Genomic DNA, 26,232 nt, shown 5'->3' with positions numbered 1-26,232 from the left:
ACTAGCAGATTAAGAAAAATTACACATAAGAAACGCAAGGTGGAATTAATAAAAGAGGTGAGACCTCACCATATTCAGTTCACCAGCAGTTGACTTTCAAATTGATCCGAGAAAAGCTATGACTGATCATAACTATAAGTTGAACTGAGAAAGAACTCCAATGGCAAATTAATAAAGAGACCAAGTATTTGGCCATGAAGCAAAATCTCTAATAGAATGAAATATTCAGATGTAGCTATTACATTTAGAAACTGAATTTCAAATGCTACTTTGAGAGTTTACAAAGAACTTTCATAAATATCATCCCTGTCATTACAAACAAACATTTAGAATTGTTTTCTCATATACTAAGAAGTGTGCCTAGGGTTACAGTGACAGAGCGGGAGCAAGAAACCATGTCATTCTTATTTGTTCCAAAGTCGCTTTCGATCTCTCTCTTCCTCTCATACCCCTTCTGTCTCTCCCACTCTCTCTTTCTATGAGAGATATATTACATAATTATTTTATCACTTTATCTATTAAATACGTCATACAAATTTATTATATATTTAGATAAAACAATTATGTGTGGAGCTTTATCAAAAGGAAAAAGATTTTTTTCTGCATGGTTAAATGATTCACATATCTGGGGATGTCCCAGTGACAATGTAGAAGGTGATATTTATAGATATTATTTCATCTTATCAGTATATTTCTAGTCCAAAAGCAAGCACTCTAATAATATCAAGCAAATGGTATCATGTTATGAAGAATTTATACCAGATTAACCTGAGGGATTTTCACTTATATTTTGATTACCTTAATAATAGCATAAACCAAAAACAACAATTTTTGCATTCTATGTGAAATGAACAACCATGCTGTGCCCTCTTAGGAGATAACTTCTTGGTTACTTGTATATTGTTCCTGATACAGGCCAGTTCTGTTTTCATCATTAATAATTCAAGAAGACTTAGTCCTCCAAATCACACTTTTGTGATCTTAAACATGTGAGTTCACATCTCTAAATTTTACTTCTGTTGGCTGGGGAATGGAGATTGTAATCAGAACTGATGATTATATGCAAAAATATCTTATATATAATATGTTGTTTTGTTTATGTATAATAATTATGCAAATAATGATTTGCATTGTAACATTTTATACTTGCTGTAATATACTTTTTACCATACTCATCCCCTCTGATACTTTCTCTTATCTCTATTCCCTTCGCCTTCATCCCTTTCCATATCCCTAGTAGTCCCATTTTAACTTTCATGCCATTATTTAGTATCAAATGTTTCTTTTTTTCCTTATGTGTGCAATTAGAAAAAAAAGTGCATCATTTTGTAAGATTGTTCTCTAGTTCATGGCTCAGAGACACTCCCTTGAGTATAGGCAGGAGATAGGAGGAGCAGACTAAGGCAATCTCTTCCCTTGTGAGAATAGTAACATTGAATATAGTTGATCTGTATATCAAAATAGCAAAATGAAACACAGAAAGCTGCTAAATAATAGGGAGTGCCACCATAGGGAAAGTGAGAGTAAGCAAAAAGGTCAATCTCAGGAAAACACTGTATGTAAATGTGAACTATCATAGCGAAACACTTACAATTAGCATACACTTAAAAATGAAAGAAAAAAACATAAAACAGGTTCTGACCAGGAGTTGTGAGTACTAGTGAGAAAGGTGAGAATGAACAGAGAGGGTGAAGGGGGGGTGAATATCATCAAAATATTTTGTGTATATGTGTGCAAAAATGAAACAATAAAGCTTGTTGAGATTGGTTTGGGAAAGGGAAAGTGGTGAGCGAGAGTGAAGGGGTAAGTCTGATGAGGTGCATTGCATGTTGAAATGAAACTCCCTTTGTACATGAACTGATAATAAAAATATGGAAAGATGAAATTAATTTTTAATTAACATGAAGTGTTAATCTTTTTAAATATGAGCTTCTGCAGTAAAGAATGCAATCAGTAGGAAGACAATCAATAGGGACCAGTTTCTTTATTGTCTCTTATTAGTTCTTTTGGCTCAATGTTACTTTTTTCTTTTTTTCTTTTTTTTTTTTTTTTTTTTTTGGCCAGTCCTGGGGCTTGGACTCAGGGCCTGAGCACTGTCCCTGGCTTCTTTTTGCTCAAGGCTAGCACTCTGCCACTTGAGCCACAGCGCCACTTCTGGCAGTTTTCTGTATATGTGGTGGTGGGGAATTGAACCCAGGGCCTCATGTATATACGAGGCAAGCACTCTTGCCACTAGGCCATATCCCCAGCCCTAGTTTAATGTTTCTAAAACCATAAATATTATTTCTACCAGATGAACTTGTATAAAAATCAGATGAAATCAAGTATGTAAAATGTGGAGCATATTTATGAAAACAGCCACAGGAAGTAAGTCTACTCTCAGAAGACTTAGGGGTTTAAATTTGGAAATCCATTTCTACTGTATAGTTATCCAAAGTTTATTTTGTTTACTGTCATGTGCATCTTTCTAATTCCTTTTCTGTACACATATGGAAAATCCCTATGAAGCAATATAACCCCATTTCCAATACATGCGAAAGTTTCATAAAATCTCAGCACAGAAAAGAAACCAAAATCACATCCTTCTCAAATACTATGAAGCTATTTGTACTCTCTAAGGCCTGAAACAGCTTGACAAACATGACACTTGCAGAAATTTGTTCATGTATTTTTGTAAAAAACTGATTCACTGATGGAGTACATTTGACAGAGTTAAAGCTCAGGCAACCTGCTATAATAATAAGCTTCAGTCTGATGTATGAAAAGGAGACAATGTAGAGGCCCTAATGCCTCAAGAGAAAAATGCCTTACTCCACAGGGCTACTGAAAGCAGCAAATCAAAGGCAAACATTAATTCTCACAAATTAGAAGCTGGTCAAGAAAATACCGATAGGATCTTCTTATTAGTATGCAATGAATAAAAGAATATATTCCCTTCAATAGGTGAGTATTAATTAGGAATTTGCTATAATTGCATTGAGACGAGTCATAGCAAGTAAGCTATATGAAGTCTTCCACACAATATGGTATACTTGTTTTCTGTGCATAAAATTATCAAGGAAAACTGTGTAGCTAGAGAGACACATCATCTAATCACGTGGGTGGACACACCTATGCATGAAAACCAAGGCTCACTAACGACTTTTAAAAATATCTGATTGATGTGGCAGCTTAGAAACCAATTGTATCCTTGTAGCTTCAAGTTGCAAAAATCAATTGTGCACTGATTTAACAGATTGCTTTGGCGTGGGAGAAACAGAGCAATCAATAGTGATGTCAGCAGCCTCTTTGTCATGCAGACCTAAAGGAGTTGACTAATCAGTCTAAAGAAAGGAGCAGTCAGTGCTGCCAATATTTGCATTGGGTGCTCAGCTTCTTTGGGGTTGAAACAATAAGATATCAACATAAAGAATAAATCTGGAGGACTTGAAACACACAATTAGAGGACAAGTATCTATCTATTAAATATGCCAATGAATTGTTGTTTAAAGTTAAAACAGAAGAGATTTATAGAAACCTCATCGTTTCTGAGCCTGGTACAAGTAGCTCAAAACTGTAATCCTAGCTACTCAGGAGGCTAAGATCTGAGCATTGCATTTTGAAGTTAGCCTGGACAAGAAAGTCCATGAAACTCTTATTTCCAATTGACTATCAAAAAAGCCAGAAGTAAAGCTGTTGTTCAAGTGGTAGAGCACCAGCCTTGAGAACAATGCTCAGGGACAGTGCCCACTCCTTGAGTTCAAGCCTCAAAAGAAACCTGTCTCCATACACACACAAGAGAAATAGAATGGTTTCTTTTCTAAATATCATACAAAATGACTTTGGAATTATTATGGGGCCATTCGAATGGAAATGATAAAGCTGGTAGGAAGAAACATTGGGGGAAGAGTATTGAAAGAAAAAAATACTGGCTGGTATTTGCGAGAATTGTGAAGGAAGGAAATGGGGTCAGAAGGAGGAAATTATGTTTGTATTAAGTAGTTAACAGACTTCAAGTGCATTTGTGACAAAAACAGGAAAGGGTATAGGGATTGCTATCTGTTCATTCAGTAATTCCTCTACATTGAAACAATTTAATATACATCATTTGTGACGTTTTTCAAACAAGTTAACAATACAAGTCCATAATGGTACAGGAATGAGTCAGTTAGATCTTCCTTGTATTTCCTCTTCTCCCTAAGAGGCAGTTTCATTGCATTGCTCTGAATATATAAGTTTTTCTTCTGAGAATCTTCAGTCATTTCAGATGTAAGATCACATTTCTTACATTCCTACAGGAAGGTTATGATAGGGTAGGAGGAGGGAAAACTGGATTATTTCTATAAACATAATGAGCTTGTGTGATTTATAACAAGTCATCCAGGCAATCATGGGAGGTTATTAATAAAGTATAGCCCAGAATTCAGCTCTGAATCCCAAGACAGGTACAAAAAACAAGAGGAAATGCTCCTTTGTTAAGCATGTCTTAGCAAGTGGCATGTCACCCAAAATACACTTGTATTTTTTCATGAAATACTTTTCTCAGACAAAGTAAAATTCTTCATTGTAGCTAACACAAATACATATCTGAAATTGAACCTGAGAACTACTGCTTTCTGTTGAGTATCAGATTAACTTTAATTGTACATGAGAAGAATTACATGAGTCCCAAACCTCAAGAGATCATTCTTAGTTCGAGATAGAAAGTTAAATCTCAGTGTAATATAATCTATTCAGAAATATTTGAGTGCCTATCGCATGCAGGTCACCGTAGATGAATATAAAACCTGTGTTGTCCATACCTGTTTGCTTCTAACTAGCCCCTACTCCAATAGCAGGGGAAAGACATGCAGGCATTCAAATAAAAATGAATATGTTAATTTGGATCAAGTGATAGGAAAGATTGAAGGCTGTTAAAACATTGTAATGAGCAATGATTATTCTAAGTATTTAAAATGAACTAGTATAGTGACAGAATTAGAAAGAAGTAACAAATAAGAAAGATGTTCCATAAATACATTTGGCAACTAATTTTATACTGGATTAGACAAGGAAATTGAAGATGACTCCCAACTTCCTAGCTTGTGTTATGAAGGGAACAATATTGATAGAAATCTATGGTAGATCAAAAGGAGAAGCTGAATCTTGAGAAAAACAAAGGTTTCAGAGGTGATGTCAAGCATGATGAATTTCTAACCAAAGTTATCTGATCTAATATCATCAGCAAAATTAGTGATCTCTAAACTTTGTGTAAATTTTTATAAGGATCTCAAGTTTGTACATTCATTGTATTTATGCATCTATATATTTGTGTGTGTGTATACATGCATACCCACATTGTACAAAATGTAAAAAATGAGTTAAAAGTAACTGTAAATAGCAAGCCCATAGATTGGGCAAAGACCTTTACCAGCCATACAACGGACAAAGGCCTTATATCTAAAATATATGCAGAACTGAAAAAATTAAATTCCTCCAAAACAAATCCTCAAAGAACCAACAGCCTCCTCAACAAGTGGGCTAAAGACTTAAAAAGAGACTTCTCTGAAGAGGAAATGAGAATGGCCAAAAGATACATGAAGAAGTGCTCTACATCACTGGCCATGAAAGAAATGCACAACAAAACAACACTGAGATTCCACCTCACCCCAGTAAGAATGTCCATTATCAGGAAAACTAACAACAACAAATGCTGAAGGGGATGGGGCCAAAAGGGAACCCAACTACTTGTTGGTGGGAATGTAAACTTGTTCAGCAACTCGGGAAAACGGTATGGAGATTCCTCAGAAGGCTAATAAACATAGAGCTCCCCTATGAGCCAGCAGCCCCACTCTTGGGCATCTACCTAAAAGACTGCAAACAAGAACACACTAAAGCCACCAGCACAACAATGTTCATCGCAGCACAATTTGTCATAGCTAAAATATGGAACCAACCCAGATGCCCCTCAGTAGACAAATGGATCAGGAAAATGTGGTACAAATACACAATGGAATTTTATGCCTCTATCAGAAAGAAGGGCATTGTCCCATTCATAAGGAAATGGAAGAACTTGGAAATATTATACTTAAGTGAAGTGAGCCAGACCCAAAGAAACATGGACTCTATGGTTTCCCTCATAGGGAATAATTAGTATAGGTTTAGGCTAGTCATAGCAGAGGATCACAAGAGCCCAATAGCTATGCCCTTATGAACACATAAGATGATGCTAAGTGAAATGAACTCCATGTTATGGAAATGAGTGTTATATCACTGTTGTAATTATTTTCAACATGCCATGTGAAACCGTAGCTTTTTGTTGTTGTTGATCCTCTTGTATCCCCTTCCTGTGGTTGTCCCTGCACTATCACTGCATCTCATCTGAGTACCATGGATACTGTAAATACTTGTATTAGAACTAGGGAAGGGAAAGGGAATATCAAAATTGAGAGACAAAGGATAAAAAGACAAACGACTGCAAAAGCAATACTTACAAAACCATTTAGTGTAAACCAACTGAACAACTCATGGGTGGAGAGGGAAAGGGGAAGAGGGGAAGGGGGAAAATGAGGGAGGAGGTATCAAATTGTATAAGAAATGTACTCACTGCCTTACGTATGAAACTGCAACCCCTCTGTACCTCACTTTGACAATAAATAAATAATTATTCAGAAAAAAACTAAATATTAGTTACAATATTTTTATTTCTATACTCTCAATAAATTGTTTTGCACAGTCCATGTAGTAGACCACTTATCTACCCAATTATGTGGTTGGTCTCTTTACAATTTGTAAAACAGGAAATAAATAATATTGATTTTCTAACCCAAATTAGTGATGACGAATTCCAATTACAGGGAAAACATACTTTGCATTTCTAAGGTTAAAAAAGTAACAAGTTAAGATTCTCCAAAAATGATACACACACACACACACACACACACACACACACACACACACACACACACACACTGTCTGTCTACCTGTCTCTCTATCATACACACACCACATACATACACACCACACCCCCCCCCCACAGGACAGCAGGGGGGTGAATTCCTGTTAGGCGGGTTTTTTCTTTTCTTTTCTTTTCTTTTTTTTTTTTGCCAGTCCTGGGCCTTGGACTCAGGGCCTGAGCACTGTCCCTGGCTTCTTTTTGCTCAAGGCTAGCACTCTGCCACTTGAGCCACAGCGCCACTTCTGGCCATTTTCTATGTATGTGGTGCTGGAGAATCGAACCCTGGGCTTCACGTATACAAGGCAAGCACTCTTGCCACTAGGCCATATTCCCAGCCCCTGGGCAGGTTTTTTTCTTGACTTTCATATTTTGTGAAAGACTTTGAGAGTCAAAAAGGCATATGCCTTTTTAACCTTTACAACAAATTCATGAGATCCCCTCCATCTATGAAAAAAACACAAAAGCAAGAAATTAGGTCTCAACAAAATTAAATGATTTGCCAAAGGTCACTCAGCTAACATGTATTAGACTTCAGATTTGAGTCAGACTCTTGACCTCAGGTTATTCTCTTTTTAGTAGACCACAACTGTGCTAACTCCTTTGCCTCTCTTTACTTTCAAAGGCTGCTTTAATACACATTCTTTCAATTTCCACCTGATTTCTAACCCAAACTACTGAGGAGAAAGAAACAAGATCATTCTTCAAAGGGACAGGAAAAAATGACAGAGTAATATTTCTCTTGTTTGTCTTCTTTTTTCTTTTCAGACTAAGGTTATATTCTCTTGGTGTTTCAACTTTAATTTGTCTGTTAGGTTGGCTTCTAGCTCAGCTTTGTGTTAAGAAAAATATGGCTGCTTCTGAAATATGAACCTCTATCAATTAGAACTTGAGTTTCAGTTCTGGGGGTGGTCAAGTGGTATAAATACTCTGAAGTTTGACGGCATGTAATTTCTCCTCCTTATATCCATATAACTTCAACTGGCAAGACAGAAGACCATTTCCCTTCAATAAGCTAACATGGGCTCAAAGATAAGTCAATCCAAGTCAACCTCATTTTCTTTTCTGATAATGTGAATAGTCTGAAGGATCAGATTAATTCTTTATAGTTAGTATATCTGAAAGGAAGAAAACATATTTTCCCTACTGATGGGAGAAACACAATAAGGATTGTGGAAAGAAGGAGATTGGTTGAGGAAATAGATGGCAATTCTCACCAAATGCAGTTAACATTCACTTTGTGGTCAGGGTCTTTAAAACAGAAAAGGACTTCTTTCTCAATAAGCAAATGACAAAATTGTAAGGGAGAACAAATTTATTTGATGCCAGTTCCAAAGGAAAGGTAGAATAGCCTCCTGGAATATAAGGAATAATGCAAAATATCTAATTTAATTTAGAAAGTTAACTCTACAAAGGACATGCCTAAACAACAGTATTAGAAATCACTGAAGATTTTATGGTTGGTCATGAGAATAGCCTGACAATAGTGAAATGTGGTTTCTGAAAAACAAAATCCAAATTTAGAGAACATTGCCACTACCAAGCCAAATCAAACAACTCAATGCAATTTCAAGTAAGCTAATTTAATTTAAAATATTATGTGTCCAGATCAAACTGTTACATGATTTTCTGAATGTATTATATTAGATTTGGTGGATAACTCCCAGGGTGGGAACATGCATGTAAAGAATGCTAGTACAAACTGATATGTAAAAGAAGACAGAAAAATATTTTTGAGAAACAGATTAGCAGGCTTTGGGATGGAGGAAGGCATTGTATACAGGACCCACTATCAACTTTCAAAAGGTTTAAGGTCCATGTATTTATTTTCATTTTGATGAGGCAAATTTCTAAATCATCAATAAATAGCACTCTTGGTATTGTTTTAGACACGAAATAAGACTTATGGCTTCATGTAAATCAGATTCCCCTAAAGTGTAAGTCACTACCTGATTATTTAAAATGCACTTTAGGACCATTCACTTATTTCACTTTTATGCTCTTATTTAATTTTAAACAATAATGACACATATCAGGAGCTAGAGAAACTCAAATTGAAGATAGCTTCAAAATTACCTTCTGTAGCCAGAGTTTTACTTGATTCCAGAAAAAAAAATAAAGTGAAGCAATTTCTATATTTGTGGGTACACTAAAAAGCCACATCACAACTAGAAAGTGGGAGGACTGAGTACAGTTTGCTATCTTACATTTATACTCAATAATTTGCCTGTAGACAGTCATCTTAGTAGCTGGAAGACCTATTGAGTTGGATAAAACAATGTACTCACTGCCTTACATGTGAAACGGTAACCCCTCTGAACATCACTTTAACAATAAAGAAATGAATAAAAGACCTATTGAAAAATCACATTCTGTTCTCTCTCTCATCGTTTGGATTATAGGAAATAGCAAAGCAAGTGTGACAGGTTGGCTGGGAACGGAGTGGTGTGGAGCTCAAAAGTGGTACGGTGCTAGTCTTGAGCTGGAGAGCTGAGGGACAGCACTCAGGCCCTGAGTCCAAGTCGAAAGTCACTCCTCCTGGGACAAAAGTGATGGAGCATCCAGAGGCAGTAAGCCACTGCTTGGATGGCAGAGATGGTGTCAGATCCTAGAGTCACTACTGTTGGCCTTTCAAAAGTTAAAGCCGGGAAGTCCTAAAAGAATAGTTCATAAGCATGCCTTTCCAGTGCCCATGTCTGTCTACTGGGCAGGAATTTGCCAGTCATCTGTGATAGTGGTTAGTAAGGGTAAGTTTGTCAAATGAGAGGATAGATTAAAATCTCACCCCCCGCATTTACTCAAAGCCCTGACTGACAGTAAGAATTTTAAGTTGATACATCTGTTTAGGAAAGAAAGCTTGTAGACCTGAGATTGTGTTGTGTCCTTATTGAGATCTGTTAAAGGCCTGTCAGCTTGCCAATGCCCCCAATCAACAGATTAACCACGGTGGAAGGGACCCTAGACGGCATCGCCACTTGGGTTCATTGCTTCCACGCCAGGCCAGCTGACCCCTTTGCCCTGGATGACAACTACCGTGATGGAACATGGGAGGTCTCCAAGCACCCAACTCAGCCGCTTTGCCTTCGCCTCAAGAAAAGAAAGTTAGACTGAATATTGTTATAATTTTCTTTTTGCCTTCTTTCCTTACTACCCTGGCTAGTGTTAATGTTATTTTGGCAGCTCACTCAAGTGAGGTGAATCCTGCAGTCCCTTGGTAAAGTAGACTAAGGTTATAGGTTCCTGGCTAGGTAAGGTCAACACCCCCGAGTCAGCCTGAAGAAATTACAGAAGATGGATGATCTTCACCCATCAGCCCCCCTTTAAAACCGAGGGACCAGAGTTATTTTCGGATACTACTTTTGGCCCTACTGGCCCATGCCTTACCTCTATATCATCCCCTAGACATGCAAGCCATTGAAATGGACAGAATGGAGCCATGATTGGCTCCCAAGGTACCAAAAAGAAAAAGGGGGAAATGAGGTGCCAGACTTTGAAGTCAGGCCCCACCACGTGAACCCCATTTTAGAATCGAACCCTGAGCCAATCAGATTTGTACCTGTGTTCTAATCTTGCTTGCACAGCTGATTGTTGTAACCTTGTGTCAGAGGTAAAGGAACTTGTTCAAGGTCACAAAACGAGTCTGTGGCTGAGGTGGAACTATAAACCCAGGGCTTCCACTCCCTAGTCCTGTGCTCTCCCACTGCAGCTGGCTTGCAGTCTCTGAATGAATCTCAAGAGCCAATTTCTATGTGGCAAGTAGTTTTCCAGAGTGTTCTTATGGCAGGCATGGAAGCTCCAGAGCAAAGAACTAGCTTGCTATTGGTTATTCTTGGGGATTTAGGCTTTTTTGCTTCAGTATACTTGAAGGGCTTTTCCAAATTTAATTTTTCCTTGTTTCAAAACCAAGTAGGTATTGGTTTTTGTTGCTGCAGATGGTGCTGTGGATCAAGCCTAAAATCACAGATGTGGAAGCACTTTGCAAAGCATAAAGCACTATACACGTGTGAGGGAATACTATCCAAATAGGTTTCATGCCAACCCTTCTGGTATCACCCTCAAGGCCTCCTTAGCATTGGCACAGAAGTCTCATCTCCTTGGTTGCTCCCTCCAAGCCGTATCTGGCTTGGGAACAGGAGCTTTCACCATTTTTCTTTTGCCAGCTTCCTCCGTAATGGAGCCAGCTGAATGTAGTTATTCTTCATCAGCTCAGAGTCTCTCCTAGAAAGGCCCTGTTTTCCTCAGGAAAAGATTCTACCTTGATATATAAACACTAACAACTTCTTCAGGCACAATCTAACTACTAGTAGATGTGAGATAGGAGGGGAAAACTGGAGGAATATACCGCCTTGGGAGAAATCATTGATTTGAACAAGATTTATTTAAAGAGCTCTCAGTACCGAGAAAGCAAACATGTGCATGTGCACATGTGCACACATGCACACATGCACACACTCACACACACATGCACACACACCCGTACTCACTCAGGATAATTTATACGATAGCAACCAGAAATCTTACCTGATTGCTGCTTTCTGCTTCCGAGCTTGTGTTAGCCACTCTGTCTTCGCTCTACCACCTGTGAAGATTCTAATTCAGTGCTGCCCATTTATACCCTTCTGGGAGTGGCAGGACTCCAGGAATCTCTGTCCCCACCAATCATAAGTCAGAACTCCCCAATCTTTTGGCCATTTCTGATTTAACCCTGTCTATGTAGACATTACATCAGTGTTGTCAGCTTCCTAACTGAGGTTACATTTGGCCTCAAAAGCAAGAAGCTGCTGTCCTGTGTCTGCTGTCCAGAAACTGTACATTGCTTCCTCAATTCTCACAGATAACTCTGCGTGCCAGCGAGGCAGAAACAATCTTCTGGAGAGCAAGTCTTATACATAGGCACTATAAGGAGAATAAGGGAGAAGTCAACTCTTGCAGAACAAAAGGGTTTACATACAAAGGGAAAAACTAAAGTCAGAGACCCAGGTATCATTTTGAAATGAAGGGAACAGGATATGCACAGAGTTAAAATAGGCAGTGGGTTTAAATGCTTACAGATCCAGGCTTGGCACAAGAGCACATACTAAAGCAGGGTGCTAATAAGCAAGCAGAATTTGGTAACTTGACATCCTAACTGGGATGGACAGAAGTGGAGTCTAAAGATAAGACATGGGGAAAACAGGGTACAACTAGAGCCCAAGAATAGTGTCCTAAGCTCTGATATACCATAAAAGGCATGGACCATAGAGAAGCCTTTAGGACACCTTAAAATTTTAGATTAATTTTCAGCATCTCATCTGGGATGGAAAATGAGAACACTAGAGAAGGAAATAACAGGGGCTCAGCATTGAAATTTTCTCCAAGGTTATGAAGAACTACACTAGGTCTAACTAAATCCCAGAGGTAAATTTCTATTCAAAATAGGATTTACAGATTGGCTTTTTGGTTTGAAGATTGGGGGTCTCTCAATTACCATGCAGTTCTGGACACATGGCTGTTGGGCCTAATACTTCTGTATTACTCACTTTATGCTCTCTTACTTTAGCACTTATTGCAAGCTCAGACTTGTTTATGCCAAAATATAATTCAGGATTTTGAGTGGCATGGCAGGGAAGAAGTCTGCTATAGTGTCTGTTTCCCACCACAGCCAAACGGACATAGGGAATACCAACTATAGGAGTCCTGATTTAACTTTCCATGGCAAAACTAGTTCTTGTCAGAGGTCAAAACAACTGTAAACATCACAATTCTTCACAGAAATGCAAGGATGAAAAGCATTTGGCAGAGTAGGGCCCAGGTGGTAGCAAGATAGTGTTCCAAAGGCTGAAGTTGTGAAATAGTGACCAGATGTTGGAATAGATTATGTAAAGAGAATCACCAGAAATGAACTAAATCTGTTCTCAAGTGGCTCTATTGAAAATAATACATGAAAGTTTCCTTATAATAACTACCATAGCTCCTTCTTAGCACAGAGCCAGGCACCTAGTAAGCATTAAATAAATGTTTGTTGAATGAATCATAAATCACACCTTAAAATGGCCAAGAAAATCTTCCCAAATTCTTAATTACAGCTATTAAAATTATATAAAGATGTAGTAAAATTCCTCCTATATTGAATTAACAATTTTGAGAAGTACTTTCACATTGCTGAAGGTTAGTTTTTCTTCTTATGGTTTGAAAGCCTCCGTACTATATAATTATTTCCTTAGGTGTAACAGGGAAACCTAAGATTCACTGAGATTAGTGGGCAATAGAAGAAAAAAGAAGTCAACCAACTAAAGGTAGGAAGAGATTCCAGTTCCTTAGACTGTAAATATGACCTATAAAGGTTTATTTCCACAAAAAGCGAAAGCCAAGAGGAAAAATATCCTTGAATTTCTAAAGTCAGCAATTACTTCTCTAAGCTCTTTTGATTTGATTAAGTTTATGTTTCATTCCCAATCTATAGAATTCTAATTCTCAGTATGCCTTGCCACATGAAGTAAAGCAAGAAGACAGATGGGGAAATATGCAGGCTAAAGTTAAAGTTGTGTCTGGTTCAAGAGGTAAGCAATATCTAAAGGAAGTTGTCAACAAAATTACAGATGTACCAGCCTATTACTTTTAATCTGAGGGTAGCAGCTATTTGTTTCTGCTTCATTTTATCCTATTATCTAGATGTGGTGGTACAACAGCTAAATGAAATTATGTAGGATTCAGATAAATTCAGCCATTACCAGAGAGCCGAGGAGAGAGAATAGAATCCTTCTGATCTTTTTTTCATTTGGTCCTTTCAAAAAAATTTTTTTGCCTGTCCTAGGGCTTAAACTACGGGCCTGCATATTGTCTCTGAGCTGTTTTTTGCTGAGGGCTAGCACTCTACCATTTTAGCCACAGCCCTACTTCCAGGATTTTGATTAACTGGAGGTGAAATTCTCATGAACTTTCCTTCCCCAGCTAGCTTTGAACTATGATCCTCAGATTTCCACCTCCTGAGTGGCTAGGATTGTAGATGTTAGCACCTAGCTCATTTGGTCCTTTTTTTGAAAGTAAAAAAGTCATCAGCAGTCTCCTCCTACATTTTAGTGGGAACTCTTGGAACCTGTCTTTGCTAAGCAGACTCTTCATTTCTCCAAGTTTTCTGCCTTTGTGATATTCCAGTTCCGCCTCCACTGCTTGTCCTACTCTACTTCTTCCCTTTCTGCCCTGCCTCACCTCCCCCTTTTTGTCCTTTCCTTGGCTCCCTGGAACCTGTTAGCCTCATAGAGCTATTCACAGCCACTTCCTCTAAAGTCAATTTAAACCTGGAGTTTTTCAGGATGCCCTTGGCCCATAGTTCATTTGTAATCCCATAAATTCCAAGTTGACGGAAAGACATGACAGGAAAAAAAATCAAATCCAAATGTTCAGAAAGGTTTTCCCACATCATTTAGGAAAATACTAATTCCTTAACAGTGTTTTCTTCATTATAATCATGAAATATGGAAATTCTATTTCTTCTGTGTTTTATCTACTTTATGGTAAGAAACATCTACTGTCAGAATGTTTTGAATAACAATATCAACATTAAATCTATAATTGTATTGGCAAAGAGTTAAAGATTTCTTGATGAAGCTTTTCATGGAGAAATGACTGGATGCACAGGAAATAAATCACTAAGTAGGAATCTTAACATTCATTCTAGTCCCAGATGTGTCATTTAATTCTGATGTAGTTCTAGACAAAATTACCCCTTCCTTAGTATAACAACAACAATAGTAAATGTGTAGTAAATATTTACTCTGTGTTGAGAAACATAGAGGACACTTTGTATAGCCTAACCTAGTTCATCCTTATAATGCAACATTGTTTAGATTATTAAAATAATTTTTGACAGATTTGGTGAGTGAAGTGCCACCATGGGACTGAAAATATGCCTAATGTTGAGAACTGAAGTCCGAGCAACTAGTCAGTATTTAAATTCAATCCATCAGACTCCAAAGATCATACTTTTAACAAATCAAAATGTTGATTTACAACATTCCATTGAGTCTTTTTTTCCCCATTCATAAAAATAAGAGTTGGATTGATATCTAAGGTTTCTGCAGCTTGAACTCAGGGCTTGGATGCTGTCTCTGAGTTTTTTCTGTGCAAAGCTAGTTCTCTTCCACTTGAACCACAGCTCCACTTCTGGATATTTAGTGGCTAATTGGATTGGAGATAAGAGCCTCACATAGATTCCTGGCTGGCTTTGAACCAGAATCCTCAGATCTCAGATCCTGAGTAGCTAGGATTATCAGCTAGAGCCACTGGCGCCTGGTTTTAAGGTTTCTTTTAACTTTAACAGATGAAGTATCTAATGTCAAGGAATACTGAGATCTCCAGTGTCAGCTGAGATAGAAAATAAGAGCCAAATACCAGGAGTTGGGTCTTTCCCTTACATCATACAGAAAAGGCTGTATGAAGCCATTGCTTTTTCTTAGTGATGTTAGGAAAAATAAGACTTTGAGTTAATAGATGAAAAGGGAGACAAGAGGCTAACATTCCTATCCGTAAACTAGAGATCTGGAAGAACCACATAGTTTCTCAGTTCATGCCTCTGAATCAACTGAGGAGAATTCAATGAGGCTTGACTTTCAAGGAATGAAAGCCTTGGTGTATGGATTTCAATGTCATAAATAAGAAATTACTACCAGGGAGTAATATTCCAAGAGAAGTTCGTGCCTTTGGTTGACATACCAAAAACGCCTGCAGCATTGGAGAGGCCAAGAGTTATTCCGGGAATTAATTTCCCTCCACATTCTCTTCCTTTAAGATCTTGCCCAATAATGTGGCATCAACTGTCACATCTATGTGGATGACTCTCAGATCTATATCTGAAGTCCTAACCTATCACACTAACTCTAAGTCTGTGTCTCAGCTGCCTCCTGGACATTTCCACACGAACATTTTGATGCCACTTCAAACCCAAGACATGTCAAAACAGATCCATTATCTTCCATGCCAAGCCAATTCACACCTAGAAAAAATGCTTTGAAATCTATGTGTAAAGTATTATTGTTTTCTTTCATTTTATTTGTTTGACTTCCTTTCTTGGCAATGTAGGCCAGGGTGACCTCCAACTTCTCAGCCTCCTGCTTCAGCCTCCTGAGTGCTGGGATTATAAGTATGTGCAACCACTTCTCACAACTTTTTCTTAGTAAGCATTGATTACACTATTTTTCTCTCAGACATCTAATCCTGAGACTTTTGAGTACTTTGCCAAATTCAGTCATTTACTAAAATGAGTAGAGTCTCCTTTTGTGAGATCTCCTTCCCATTCTGAAAATCATCAACATTCAGAATCACGAATCCTAAATATTTACTTCTCATCTTAGGTAAATGAATGTAAACATATAAATCACTTGGCACACAATTGGTGAGCCAAAATGTTAAATGTACTTTTCAAGTACTAGATATACCCATTTAGATGTTCTTCTGACACCTCTTATTCAACATATCCTCAGCTAAGTGAATTTCAATTGCTAAGCTAGCTTCTTCTGACTTCTCAATATAAATTATTAATACCACAGTCTATTCAGTTACTCATGAAGAAAACTTGAAAAGTAGGGTTGGTTGTGTGGTTGTGTAACTTAGTAGTAAAGCACACATGTGCAGAGCTCTAGGTTCAGCTCCAGCCTCCTCTCCTCTGGAAAAAATAAGCTCTACTAAACTGGAGGTGAGTTATATTTTAGTATCTATTTTTATTAAGTCTTACTAATTTCAATATATTTTCCCTTGTATATCTTCATATCAACTAACCCGAAGAAAATGCTTTTGACTCAGACTGCATAGATTTGAAGTTAGCTTGGTAACTTTGTCTATATCCTTGAACAATTTTTCTAACCTCTTTGAGACACAATTTGGTCCTCTGTGAAATGGTAATGACATATGTAGTTCATGAGGTTGTTTTCTGCAATAAATGGGATTATTGTGTCACAGTCTAGATAACTCAAAAATTTATTCCCTCTCCTAACTTCACATTTGGATTGTAAATAGCTTCTTTTCTGTACTTCATTTATCTCTGTTGTAATCTTTATTTCCTTCCTTCTTCAAGCTTTAACTTTAATACCATCTTTTTCAAGTTCTTTGAGGAATAAAGTTATACAGTTGAATTATGATCTTTTTTCTTCCCTGTCCTCTTTTCTCCCTCTTTTTCTTCCTTCTTTTCCTTCTCTACCTCCTCTTCATCTTCCTCCTCTACCTCCTTCCACAAGGCTTTTGCTATGTAGTCTAGGCTGGACTGGAACTTGTTATAGTACACTGGTATTGAACTTGTGAGCTTTCCCCCTCTTCCTCCCAAGAGCAGGGCTTACAGTCCTGTAGCACTATGCCTAGGATACATCATATATTTTTAATCTCATAAGTGGGACCATGTTTTAGCAGTGAAATATTGAACCCTCCATTGCTATGTGATTTTTGACTCCTATAATCCCCTATTTTTTTCTTCCTTTTTTGTGATGGTATATACCAACCCCAGTGCCTTGTACATACATTTTACATATTCTTTTTCTGTACGTTATAGTAGTTACAATGGGGATTACAGTTAACACACCTAATTTATAATAAACTCTTTTGAAGCCAGGCACTGGTGACTCATACCTGTAATCCAGCTACTCAGAAGGCTGCAAGCACTGAAGATCGAAGTCTGAAACCAGCTTGGGCAGGAAAGTCTATGGGACTCTTATCTCCAATTAACAAGATGGCTCAAGTGGGTAGAACATCATCTTTGAGTGAAAAGTAAAGAGACAATGCCAAGGATCTGAATTCAAGCTCTAGTACTGGCATCAAATAAATAAACTCTTTTAAATTAATGCCAAATTAGATTTAAAAGCCATACATGAGCACTATTTCCATCCAACTGCAGTTCTTATCCAATTCCATTCTCTCTCTCCCTTTCAGGTTGTTACTTCATAAATTTATACTTTTTATGTCCATCCACATGAATTTATTATTGCTTTATGCACTTGTCCTTTGGATCATATAAGAACCAGTAATTACAAACAATCACAAAGAGAACAGTAATATTTTTATATTTACCTACTTTGTTACCTTCATAGGAGATCTTTTTTTTTCCCCAGAGCTGAGGACCGAACTTGGGGCCTTGTGCTTACCAAGCAGGCGCTCTTCTGCTGAGCCAGATCCCCAGCCTATAGGAGAGCTTTAATTTCAGACTAAAGTAATTCTTTTAGCATTTCTTGTAAGGGACATACACTGACTACAAATTCCTTTAGCTATTATTTACCTGGGAGTTTCTTAATTTCTGCTTCATTTCTTTTGTAGCAGTACTGGGTTGGAACTCAGGGCCTTGCAGGCTCTGAGACAGGCTCTGTACCACTTGAACTATGCTTCTAGTTCTGCTTCATTTTTAAAAGGTAGTACTTTAGTTTGACAATGTAAACTAGCAACTCCACTCTTAGATGTATATCTAAAGGAACAGAAAACAATGATTTGAACAGACTATGGAAATAAATGGAGAACAACAAAAATCCCACAACTTGAAAAGTAATCAAAAGAAGATCAAGGAATTCAGCAGAACTGCTAAAAACAGAATTAACAAAATAGAGGACAATTCAGAAAACAACACTGAAAATGTAGAAGATAACGCCATGCCTGCACTAGTGGCTTATGCCTATAGTCTTAGTTACTCAGGAGGCTGAGATATGAGGATTGTGGTTCAAAGCCAGACCAGGGAAGACAAATCGGTGAGACCCTTCTTTCCAATTAATCATAAAAAGCAGAGGTAGTGGCATAGGTCAAAGATGAAGTTCTGGTTTTGTTCCAAAGGGCTGAATGAGAATGGGAGGCACTGAGTTCAAGCCCCAGTAAGTACTGGCACAGAGAAAATAGTAGAAATGAAGAACCAAGATGATCTAGTGAAAAAAGTACTGAAAGTGAATAACTTGTATTCTACAAATGGAATAGAAAAACTGTTAAAAGACATAATAGAATGATTTTCTAAGCAAATAGAACTAAATCTGAAAACCTAAAGACAATATTATGTTCCAAATGAATATGATGTATGGCTAAAAGTCAAGTAATATCCTAAATACATTAGTGAATAAAATATCTAAACATGGAAAGAAAGTCATGTATACAAAGAGAAATCTAGCCAATAAGATACTTTTCTGCAAACAAAGCTAATGTCAGAAGACAATGGAAAAATGTCTATATGGTATGTTATAAAACACCGTGTACTATCCATGAATGCTAGCTGAGTTTTACATTAAAGGTCAATTTAACAGGCATACTTTTATTTTCATTAAACAGGATCTTAACTGTGGTACTCCGTCTTGCTTTTGACTTGCTGTCCTACTTCCTCAACTTTTGATTGGTAGGATTAAAGATGTATACCACCATGTTTGTTTTATCATGTAGACTTTATTTTTGTCTGTCATGGGGCCTGGGTGCTGTCCCTGAGCTCTTTTGCTCAATCAAGGCTAGTGCTCTACCCCCTTGAGCCATAGTGTCACTTCTTGTTTTCTGGTGGTTAATCGGAGATAAGAGTTTCACAGACTTTCCTGCACAGGCTGGCTTCAAACCGCAATCCTTAGATCTCAGCCTCCTGGCTAGCTAGGATTACAGGCATTAGCCACCAGTGTCCCGCTTTTTTTTTTTTTCTCAAATTTTTATTATCAAACTGATGTACAGAGAGGTTACAGTATCATACGTTGGGCATTGGATACATTTCTTGTACTGTTTGTTGCCTTGTGCCTCATGCCCCCCTCCCTCCCCCCCTTTCCTTCCCCCCCCCCAGGTGTTCAGTTCACTTACACCAGTTTTGCAAGTATTGCTTTTGTAGTTATTTCTCTTTTTTTACCCAGTGTCCCACTTTGTGTAGACATTTTAAAGCATGAGAGAACTCAGAATCTATAGCAATTGTAAGTCCTCTCTAAAGGAGGAAAAAATACTTGAAGTATTTACTTGTAAAAATAGTGGATGATGAGGCCCAGGAATGTGGCTTAGTGGTAGAGTGCTTGCCTACCATGCATGAAGCCCTGGGTTCAATTTCTCAGTACCACATAAAAAGAAAGAGCCAGAAGTGGCACTGAGGCTCAAGTGGTAGAATGCTAGCCTTGAGCAAAAGAAGCTCAGGGACAGTGCTCTCAGGCCCTGATTTCAAACCCCAGGATTGGCAACAAGAAAGATTGGATGTTGAATGTCTGAAAGGTAGAATCAAGAAGCTATGCAGAAAGTATTGATAGTGCATATTTAGTATAATCAACCTCAAGAATTAACCAAAAGGTTTACAACTACAAAACAAAATGTCTATGTCATTTATTTGGATAAAGTTATGAATGTTATATGTTGTGATTATATGTGTATATCTGAATATTAAATGTCTATATAAATCTCACAAAATCAAGAAGGGGTGGGTTAGAGTATAGAAAATATGAGTACTATTTTTCACCTTTCAAATCAAGTATCAATACATACTGTATCAAAATTGAAACATAAAGCTTAATAATTCATGACCATGTTCTTTCATATTGGCTGTTCATCAAACATTCCATAGTCTTACCTTTGCAATTAACCATTGGATTCTGAGAGTCGTTTCTCCCAATTCAGAAAAATAAAGAAGGTACTTTGGAAAGCTAGTTCTAAACTATGTAGAATTCCAAGACATGGACAGCTATCGATTAATCAATCTGAATTTCTTTCATGAAAATCCTTAAAACTTGACAGTCTCACCAGGGCCTAGAAAGTAAAAGTAAAAACATGACTCACTAAAGGGTTAGGAGAATGAATTCAAGAAATGAAAGGCTTTTAAGTAGCATTGCCCCCTATTGTGAAGGTAATTTAAGAACACAAGGGAGGAAAGACTTGTCACTTTAAGGGAATCACTACTAGTAGAATGATTAAGTAGGGTAAACTCTGGGTCTGAGTTTAGATTGGGGGAGTGGTGACATGAGCAAAGGCTCTTGGTACACAGACAAGGTATATCTTCATAGGGCAAAGTTCTTCCTATTGGAGCTTCAAGCAGTGAACTATGAGGCAATTCCTGATTTTTTTGTTGTTTATTTTGCAAGTGTTGGGGTTTGAACTCTGGGCCTAGGTGCTGTCCTTACACTTGTTTTGTTTTTGTTGTTTTTGTTTTTGGGTTTTTTGCTTAGGGCTAATGCTCTACTCCCTGAATCATAGCACTGCTTCCAGCTTTTTCTGTGACTAATTGGGGATACGGGTCCCCAAAACTTTCCTACCCAGGCTGGCTTTGGACTGCCATGCTCAGATCTCAGCCTCTTGAGCAGCTAGGATTATAGGCATTGAGCCACTGGTACCCAAGACAATTCCTGGTTTTAACACTGTACTAGCAATGTAACTTTCAATATACCACTTGCTCTCTCGAAACCTAAATTTTATGATCACTAGAGTTATTCTTCATTTTTTTTTTATATTCTTGACTGTAATTATCCAAGATCCCACTTTTCCATCCTAGGATGCATCTAGGACAAATTTTCTAACTGGTGACTACTAGCTTTATCTTCCCATGTACAGATTTGGTGAAGAATATGAAATTGGTAAATTATACCACCTTCCTAATTTGATGGGCATTTGCTCCTTACTGCTAGTTTCAATTCTTCCTGACATAATCCAATAGCTAATCTAAAGTCCCTTAAAGGTTAACTGATAATGGCTTAAATGGTGAAGGTAAGGCAGTGGTCAGAGATTAGAGAAGCATTTATGGAGGGGAGAGGCTTAACATAGTGGGGATATATGGAGCCAAGTGAGAAGTCCAGTTTGGTGGACACACAAAACAGATTTCTCTGTCAAGGCCTAGCAAGGTCCCAAAGGGAGAAAATTTGTAGGGCTTTTGTTCTTCTGGGTGGAGGCAAGGCATTTGATAGACCATGGGGAGACTTTGAAGATTTTGTCCAGGAGTGACTCCATCAGGAAGAAAAACTTGAGTCTCTAAAAAGCTTCAGTTAAAATGCAAAGTATGTTTCCTGAGAGGCTAATGCATTAGTTATTTAGCACTTATTAACACCTTAGATTCATTAGCCAGGAGCAAAATGCCCTCAGGGACCTGGTCATAAGACAGACTAATACTGATTATGAAGGAAAAAGGAACAAACAAAATTTAGAGAACAAGCAGTACCAGAACATATATTTCAAGAGGGTCTTGAGCAGACAGAAAGCAGGAGGAAATAAGACAAAAATGCTGAAAGTAGAGGAGCCAGGTTAAGTCCTGGATCCAAAAGTATTATGACATAAAGATATTATTCAGAAGCTATCTTTTCTGCTAGCTACAAATCATACCAGGAAAGATTAATTCTTTATGATATAGAAAATCTGTTGTATTTTTAGTAACTTGACAACTCCAAGAAAAGTAACTCAAGAAATAAATATATAATGCACTATTGGTCACCAGCCTCACCATTTCTCAGTCTCCATTTTAAGATCTGTAAAATGGGGATAATGCCTCATTTGTCTAACTGACATATGTGAAATGAGTCAGATGAAGTGATAGGTGTCCAACATTTTGTAACTGATAAAATGTAAGTAAATGATAAATCGTAACTGGGCCAATGTAAGTATTATAACTTGTCATTCTCCCTCATACTACTTTGAAGATAGCTAAAGAATTTTTATGTACTTAACAAGACTGTTTAAGTTAAAGTAAATTAATTACTGTAATTTTATATATTTTACAAGTATTAAATCAACTTTTCTCTTAATAACAAATACCAAATAAAGCATTTGTGTATGTGTGTGGTGGCCCTTGGGCTTGAACTCAGGGTCTGGGTGCAGTCCCTGAGTTGGTTCTTTTTTCAGAGACTAGTGCTCTACCAATTTGAGCCATAGCTCACTCATGGCTTCAAGAAAAAGCCCTTTTAGGGGCTTGGAATATGGCCTAGTGGCAAGAGTCCTTGCCTCATATACATGAAGCACCACATATGTAGAAAAGGCCAGAAGTGGCACTGTGGCTCAAGTGGCAGAGTGCTAGCCTTGAGCAAAAAGAAGCCAGGGACAGTGCTCAGACCCTGAGTTCAAGCTCCAGGACTGGCAAAAAAAAAAAACAAAGTCCTTTTAAAAAGAAAGTTAGTCCATGATCTATATAACTTAAATTCTTAAGAGATAGTATTTATTTACCTTTACTTTTGCCAAAAAACTCTTGAAAATTTATGGTAGGAAGAATTTTGAATTCTGAATTTTGCTTCAGATTATCACTACTAACTAAGAATTTACAGGCTCAGGGTATTGCTCCATGTATGCAATTTTTATTTTTCATGTATCTATTCATTTTTGGTATGTTACTTTTAATAAGTGACCTAGTACAATTTGCTTCTTGAAACAATATCTTGCCTTTAAGTTTTGATTGAATAAAGTCGATCAATATTTCACTAAAATGCTTTTATACCAATAGTTGACATTGGTTTCACTTACCTGGATATATTTTTACTGAAGCCATTTGGTTATTCTAAGACTTTGTCTAAAGTTGAAGAGGAAAATATTAAATATGTCTGTCAATACAAGGATTATTATCTCTAGCTGTTTTAAAACACTGGAGAGTGACTTGTGGTGCAGTTGGTTTGCTTCTTTGCTTATTACAGGTTTGCTTCAAAGCACCCCCCAAATTAGGAAATTCTTCTATATTGACACAAATCAATGAACTGTCATATAGTCAGAAGAAACAAATGAGATAGAAAGCTCAATTTTAGAAATGTAAGTCATAGAATTGGAAATTGCAGACATTAGGTTTCATCTTATTCCAGATATTTTCTGCTTTAGGTAAGCCACTTTCCCATTCCAGGATACAGTTTCTCTACAGGCAAAAATAATCTGTATGCATGAGAATACATAATACAATTCTATTAACTTTAGTAAACAATGCCAATGACATGCAAATACACAATTGTGGTACCTTATTTCATTACTTTAAATGGGTCTCAGCAAAATTAAATGGAAGAAATACCACTTGAAGTACTTTCCTGGTTGTTTGGTTGGTAGTTTTAGATGTTGCACTAGGATTTTAAGATATGTGCCATAGCTTTTGAAATCTATATGACATCTCAAAAAGTATATTCCTAAGTCTGGTGTGGTCACATGCCTGTGACCCCAGCACTTATGCTGAGCTAAGGGGAACTTCAGTTACAGCCTAGCCTGGGCTATTTGGTGAGGAGAGAATATCTCAGGAAACTATAAAACAATAATCCTGGCTCGACTTCGTTAAGTTCACCAGTATACTTTATTATAATACATTCTCCAGGGTACCATCCCAGATCTGTACAATAAGAACCTCTAATGTAGTTTGTGACTAGAAATCTGGACATTAACAAATTCCTCAGCTGATTTGAACACTCATTTACATTTGAGCACCAAAAATATAGGGTTACTGTCATTCAGGTTTATTTTTTCATAAGGAAGAGGTGGGATAATTGTGTCTGGAACACAGTGTTTAACGGGAGAAGAAGGCATATGAGTAAGGAAGTTATTGATACACTCGGTATGTAGAAGCAAAACCCTTGATTATAGAAAGCATGTCAATCAATTAAAAATAAAAACATAAAATATTTTCCACTTGCCCACAGATACTAAAATCCATGGGTGCTCAAGTCCCTTATATAAAATGTTGTGCTATTTGCATATGATCTATGTACATTAACTCACATACTTTAAATTATCTCTATATTATTTATAATACTTAATCCTATGTAAATTAGCATCACATCATTGAGAGAATTATAACACAAAAAACTCTGTACATGCTCAGTATAGGTAAAATTTTAAAGTATTTTCAATGAATAACTGGTCATATCCAGCTACACATAGAATTCACAGTTGTGGCTTTGCCTTACAGGAAGTATATGAATTTTCCCTTTGAAAAGTGGGATTTGTTGAAGGCTTTAAAAGCCAAACTGTCAGGCACTTCTCTGTACTTTAGGTGCCAAGACTCGGAAAAGAAAGAGTGGAAAGAGAGCCAGAGAAAAAGGAAAATGTGAGAAAGAATATGAAAAGTTGACAGATGAGTCAGGAGAAGAAAGTAATCAGAAACAGAAGGTTTATGAAGAGAAAAGAGATAAGGCAAAACCAAATTATATAAAATTCAGACCAGATGAGTGGGAGGTTGAATAAAGCTGGAAAAGAGAAGACAATAGCTAGGAATATTATTATTGAATAAAACTAATTTGTCACATGAAAGAAAAAAATAGTTTGGTTTTGTGTCTAACCTTGAGTAGGATCCACTGAAGGTCTTGTTGCCCCAAACAAATTACTTTCTCCTTGTACTTCACAGTCTGTTTCAGTGGAGGTTTTGCTTTAAAACACCTTTGAAAAGTTGGTGCTTTAAAAGGAAATATTCAAATCCTTTTGCACACAGATACATACTAATTTACTAGACTGACAAATCCTTAGAGGTAACATTGTTAGCCTGAGGCACAATGACTGACTCTATCTTGTGAGGTTGGGACAAAGGGTCCCACCCACAATGTTATTCCACACTTGCCTTTCAGAATCCCCAGGAAGCTCACTTCTTGTTAGCTTTGTCTCTGGAAAGTCTCTGTTAAAATGCAAGTATCATTCCAGGAAAAGGTAACATATTAACCAGTTCACACCATTAGCATTCATTACTTTTTCTGATTAGCCCTAGCAGTTTTGCTTTGAGCAAGGTCCTGAGAGCATGGAATAAATCTGAGGAAATTTCAATTTTATTTTGGTGGGAAAGGGGTTAAGAGAGCAGGCTTTTGTAGGGGAAAACACTGGGTAATGTGGTTCTAGCACTCCATTTAAGATTGGCTAGGGAAACACAGTGAGGACTGGGACAAACTGGAGAAGGGAGTGTGAGACAGACATTCATGAGCTGGACATCTGGAGTGAGGGAATGTGCAAGAAAATGACATTGATAAAAGAGTATTTTCTGACCAGAAGATGGTGTGGAGAGAGAAAGAGCTCTGTAGACCTATTTCAATGAATTTCGGCTTGAGCTCTCTAAAGCTCAGTTTCTTCTTTGCTAAAAGATCCAGGATTGGCTGGATAGAATCAAAGTTCTTTTAGGAGCTTAGCATTGAAGGCTTTCACTTCATGAAGTGATCAGAAACCCTCAGTTCTCAGTAAAGTACAGTTTTTAAGATACTGCCCATTATCAAGAGGTGTGATTAGAAATGTGCCACAAAGGAAAGAATTAGATAGTAACCTGCTGGCTGGTCATTCTGCTGATAAAAGTCCAATATATCACCCATTGGTTTTGAACGAATAAAGGAACTGCACCCACAGAGTCTAAGTGCCTACATCTAAGGTTGAATAACTAGAAAGCATCAGGAGATTTTGCAATTTCAACTTTCTCACAGAGAAGGGACTGGTGAGCAGTAAGACAAGAAAAAAAGGGTTCA

General features: G+C 37.4%; 1 protein-coding gene across 3 annotated transcripts in view; it reads right to left on the bottom strand.

The window, feature by feature from the left end:
• The window catches only part of Rps6ka6 (ribosomal protein S6 kinase A6), a 192,338-nt gene extending 166,976 nt beyond the window's left edge, over positions 1-25,362 (bottom strand). For 2 of the 3 annotated variants that reach the window (XM_048336024.1, XM_048336028.1), the window contains exon 1: positions 25,075-25,362. The gene's annotated coding sequence lies outside the window, so the exon portion shown is untranslated. Of the gene's footprint in view, positions 1-23,290; positions 23,314-25,074 lie in introns of those variants that run through there. The other variant, XM_048336025.1, reaches the window with a different exon arrangement.
• Positions 25,363-26,232: the final 870 nt, after the last annotated feature.

This window comes from Perognathus longimembris, chromosome 28, assembly GCF_023159225.1.
Source record: "Perognathus longimembris pacificus isolate PPM17 chromosome 28, ASM2315922v1, whole genome shotgun sequence".
Taxonomy (NCBI): domain Eukaryota; kingdom Metazoa; phylum Chordata; class Mammalia; order Rodentia; family Heteromyidae; genus Perognathus; species Perognathus longimembris.
The sequence above is the reverse complement of the archived record's forward strand: the minus strand, read 5'-3'. Positions and strand labels throughout refer to the sequence as shown.